The following is a 5447-nucleotide window of genomic DNA, read 5'->3' as shown; positions in this document are numbered from 1 at the left end:
CTTCATCCGGGAAAGGCAGCCTTCCCCACCAGCAAACTTTTATACTCTCTGCATTTTTTTTTTTTTTTGGTAACTGCATATCTTGTTCTGTCAACTTCCTGGCCAGCCCCTAGAAAGGTGTCATATGGGACCCAGCAAGGGTTGATACAGGTGAGAAAGCTGGCAGCTGTGTGGGTGGCGTGTCACTAACTGTCCTCAACAGTGAAGGTTCACTCTGCCCAGCTCACTCCCACCAGGAAAGCATTGACTGGAACACAGACACACACACACACACACACACACACACACACACACATTCTGCCTGGCGCACAGGAGCTACTGATCAAACCTGTCATTTGCCCTTGAAGGGAAGCGACTGCACTAGTATCTGAAACCTTCACAGCCCTACTCCCAGAACTGGGGTCCAGAAAAATCACCTGGGCCAAGGGGTTGCTGGTGCAACACCTGGCTGGGAAAATTCTAGGCTCGGCCAGGTGCCTCAGAGGCCGGCCAGGGTGCTGACTTTGACCTGGAAGGGGATCAGGCACAGACAGGGTGGGAGGAAGATGGACATGTAGGTTCAAGCGCGCCTGCCAGATATTTTTTGTTTGTTTTTATTGTCACTGGGGTTATCATTAGGGTTTGGTGCCAGAATGACATCATTTTCCCCTTCTTCTTCTTCTTCTTCTTTTTTTTTTTTTTTATATAAAGACAGAGAAATTGAGAGAGGGTGGTAGGGGAAAAAATGAAAGAGAGAGAGATAACTGCAACGCTGCCCCACAGCTCTTGAAGCTTCCCCGCTGCAGATAGGAACAAGAGACTTGAACCTTACGTATCTGTGCTCCACTGGGCACGCCGCTGCCTGCCCCTCAGCTTCCAGATGTTTCTAACTGGGTATATCCAGAGAATCTGCAGGAGGTGAATTGAAGCTCCTGGGCACTGTGCTTCACAGCAAAGAGAAAAGAATCGTGGTGCCCAAGTTGGCAGAGGGACTGTGAGGTTGAGCACAGCCGCTGGTGACACCCGAAAGTCGTGCTCTGGAGGACCTTCTGCCTGGAGCTTCCCCCTTCACACACTCACTCAACTGCCGTAGAGTTGCTCATAGAAAATGGACCATGAGAAGCACCGCATCGCCTTTGTGGAACTTAATCTCTAACTGAGAGGCAGCGACAGCAAACAAAAATAATGACTGGGGGCAGGGAGATAGCATTATGGATTTGCAAAGTGACTTTCCTGCTTGAGGCTCTGAGGGCCCAGGTTCAATGCCCAGGACCACCATCAACCAGAGCAGAGCCCCGCTGTAAATAAATAAATAAACAAATAAATAAATAAATACAACAGAGAGTGAGAGATGCGATAAAAATGCAAGGTGATGGGACTAGAGAGAGGCTGCCCAAAGTGGGGAGGGAAGACGATGACATCCAAGCAGACACAGAAAGGAGAGAGCTCACTCATGGGATCTGGACAAGGGTGCATTTTAGGCAAAAGAATGAGTGAATGCCAGCCCTCACTCCCTGCCAGCCGAAAGCTCATCTGTTCCTGGTCTCTGTATCATACTCCTTCCCAAGGGCCCTCCTGCCCCCCACCACCAGTTAAGAGCTAGGCTTTTTTTTTTTTTTCCACATAAGGGCTGTCACTGGGGCTCAGTGCCTGCATGATTCCACCATTCCCATGGACCTTTTTTTTTTTCTTCCTTCTGATAGAGACAAAGAAAGAGAGGGAGAAAGAGACAGAAAGGAGAGACACCCCAGTACTGCTCCACTGCTCATAGCTTCCCCCCTGCAGGTGGAGATTGTAGGCTTAGCCCCAGGTCCAGCTGCATAGTAACCTATTCACTCTACCCAGTGAACCGCCACCAAGTTCCCATAGTTAATTATTAATTTTATTTTTTGCCTCCAGGGTTATCTCTGGGTCTCGGAATCTGCGTTATGAATCCACTGCTCCTGTGGCCATTTTCTTGACTTTTTTTGGGGGGAGGGGATAGGAAATAAAGAAATTGATAGAGTTGGAGATGATAGAGAGGGAGAGAGAAAGACAGACACCTGCAGACCTGCTTCACTGCTTGTGAAGTGACTCCCCTGCAGGTAGGGTAGGGAGCTGGGGCTTGAACCGGGATTCTTGCCTGGCTCCTTGCAATTTGTACTATCAATAGTTAATTCTTTACAGTAAATCAAATATGTGATGCTCCCCAAGCCGGGACCTTGTTAACAAAACAAAAAAAAATACAACTCCAAAGGCCTCAAGACAGGCAACAGGTGGGCACACCTGCAGATCAAGGGGAGGCAGGCGGGCAGTAGATGGAGGGGAGCCAGACAAGTCATGGAGGGCAGGTACTGGTCAAATGCTGAAGGGCCTGGGGTCACAGGAGGAGTGTGGATTTTGTCCTAAATTTTCAATTAACACTTTTTTTTAAACAAAACAGAAAAGTGATGAGTCATTTTTCATGATCCTTCCCAGAAGGTCTGTGGAAGCGAAGGGAGGTACAGACAGGATCTGTGAAGTTTGAAACCTTTCATCTCTGTTCTTCTGTTCTCTCTCTCTCTCTCTCTCTCTCTCTCTCTCTCTCTCATCTTCTATTTCTCATCAAATAAATAAATAGATGGTGAGGTACCCCACCCGGATAGAGTGTTTGCTTTTGCTGTGGCAAGTGCCAAGACCTACATTGGAGCCCCCCCCCCCCCCCACTAAAGGAAGCTTCTGTGCTATCGTGATGTCTTTCTCTCTGTTCCTTTATCTCTGTCTTTGTCTTTCTATCTGGAAAAAACAAAATTCAGTCTGGAGTGGTAAAACTCCAATGACAACAAAAAGAAATGTGTTGAACTTAGGAGAGGGAGAGGGAAATAGCTTATTGTTAGAGAACAGGCATTGCACACGTGAGGCTCCAGAGGCCCCAGGTTCAGTCCCCATCACCAGCATATGCAGAAGTGGAGCAGTGCTCTGGACATTCTCACCAAGTTAAATTAATAACTCTTTAAAAACAAAAATAAGGGGGAGTCGGGCTGTAGCACAGCAGGTTAAGCGCAGGTGGTGCAAAGCACAAGGACTGGCATAAGGATCCCGGTTCGAGCCCCGGCTCCCCATCTGCAGGGGAGTCGCTTCACAGGCGGTGAAGCAGGTCTGCAGGTGTCTATCTTTCTCTCCTCCTCTCTGTCTTCCCCTCCTCTCTCCATTTCTCTCTGTCCTATCCAACAACAACAACAATAATAACTACAACAATAAAACAACAAGGGCAACAAAAGGGAATAAATAAATAAAATAAATATTTAAAATATATATATATATGATAAAAGAAAAGAAAAGAAAAGAAAAATAAGGGCTGGGGAGACAGTATAGTGGATATGTAAAAAGACTTTCTTGGGGCTGGGTAGCGGTGGACCTGGTTGAATACACGTTATCATGTGCAAAGACCCAGGTTTGAGCCCCCGATCCCCACCTGCAGGGGGAAAGTTTTGCAAGTGGTGAAGCAGTGCTGCAGGTGTCTCTCTGTCTCTCTCTCTCTCCCTTGATCTCTCCCTTCCCTCTCAATTTTTGGCTGTCTCTATCAAATAAATATTTTTTTTAAAGACTTTTTTGCCTGAGACTAGAGTCCCAGGTTCATTCCCCAGCATTACCATCAGCCAGAGCTGTGCAGTGCTCTGGTCACTTGTCCATAGCTCTCCCATCAAAATAAAATAAATAGGAGGTCGGGTGGTAGCGCAGCGGGTTAAGTGCACCTGGAGCAAAGCGCAAGGACCAGCATAAGGATCCTGGTTCGAGCCTTCAGCTCCCCACCTGCAGGGGAGTCGCTTCACAGGCAGCGGTGAAGCAGGTCTGCAGGTGTCTGTCTTTCTCTCCTCCTCTCTGTCTTCCCCTCCTCTCTCCATTTCTCTCTGTCCTATCCAACAATGAACGACATCAACAATAACAACAATAACCACAACAAGGTTACAACAACAAGGGCAACAAAAGGGGGAAAATGGCCTCCAGGAGCAGTGGATTCATGGTGCAGGCACCGAGCCCCAGCAATAACCCTGGAGGCAAAAATTAAAAAAATAAAATAAAATAAATAGATGATATTTAAAAATAAAGATAGATTCTTTTAAAAAAAATAAATAGAAGAGGAGGTCGGGTTTTGGCACACCAGGTTAAGTACGCATACTACTTACTGCAAGGACCTGCACAAGCATCCTGGTTCAAGCCCCCAGCTCCCCATCTGCAGGGGGAAGCTTCACAAGCTGTGAGACAGGTCTGCAGGTGTCTGTCTTTCTCTCCCCCTCTCTGTCTACCTCTCCCCTTTGTTTCTCTCTCTGTCCTATCAAATAAAATTGAGGAAATGGCCACCAGGAGCAGTGGATTCATAGTGCCGGCACCAAGCCCCAGCAGTAACCTGGTGGCAAGAAAAAGAAATAAGAAATAAAATAAATAACTCAAGTCTTCCTGGTAGTCCTCAGGCCTCCTGAGGTGTCAGGGTCCTGTAGCCCAGGGCTTTTTTATTTTCTTAATAAATAGGTCTAGCATATTTTATTCTACACCAAACACATTTGGGATGGTTTTCTTTTCTCTCTCTTTTTTTTTTTATTTATAAAAAGGAAACATTGACAAAACCACAGGATAAGAGGGGCACAACTCCACACAGTTCCCACCACCAGAACTCCGTATCCCAACCTCTTCCCTGATAGCTTTCCTAGTCTTAATCCCTCAGGGAGCATGGACCCAGGGTCATTGTGGGATGCAGAAGGTGGAAGGTCTGGCTTCTGTCATTGCTTCCCCGCTGAACATGGGTGTTGACAGGTCAATCCATACTCCCAGCCTGCCTCTCTCTTCCCCTAGTGGGAGGGGGTTCTGGGGAAGCGGAGCTCCAGGAGACATTGGTGGGGTCGTCTGTCCAGGGAAGTCTGGTCAGCATCATGCTGGCATCTGGAACCCGGTGGCTGAAAAGAGAGTTAACATACAAAGCCAAACAAATTGTTGACCAATCATGGACCTAAAGGCTGGAATAGTGCAGATCAAGAGTTGGGGCCTGTAGCTATACTAGTTTTCGTTTATTTGTTTTCCCTGAGCCTGAAATCTGATATGCAGGTGGATCCAAGTTATTGTCAGGGGAGGTGATGTCATGGCTGCCAGAAGGACCAGAAAGCTGGATCAGGGAAGAGAGTAGCTCCCTAATATGGGAAAGGGGTATAAACATTGTTGACTGTAAACTCCATCGATTTGATTTGGTCTGGGGCCCATATTCAACTTAGGAGCCTATGTGACCTCTGCATCCCTGTAGATCTGAGCTCACATTTTGTGGTCATGAGTAGGAACATTCCAAGCTGCCCCAATATCGACCCATCTTCCTCAGGTGTAGCATAGAGTATGTTGTCCATGCTCCCTTCGGAGGATGGAACATTCTCTACCATTGTTGATCCAAGTGGAGGGCGAGGTCCTATGGGGGGCCCACAAAGGGGTCTATTGTGTTGTTCCTGCTAGAGATGAGAGAGATTTAT

The sequence above is a fragment of the Erinaceus europaeus genome, chromosome 14 (genome assembly GCF_950295315.1).
Source record: "Erinaceus europaeus chromosome 14, mEriEur2.1, whole genome shotgun sequence".
NCBI classification, from domain to species: domain Eukaryota; kingdom Metazoa; phylum Chordata; class Mammalia; order Eulipotyphla; family Erinaceidae; genus Erinaceus; species Erinaceus europaeus.
This window is presented reverse-complemented; position numbering follows the sequence as displayed.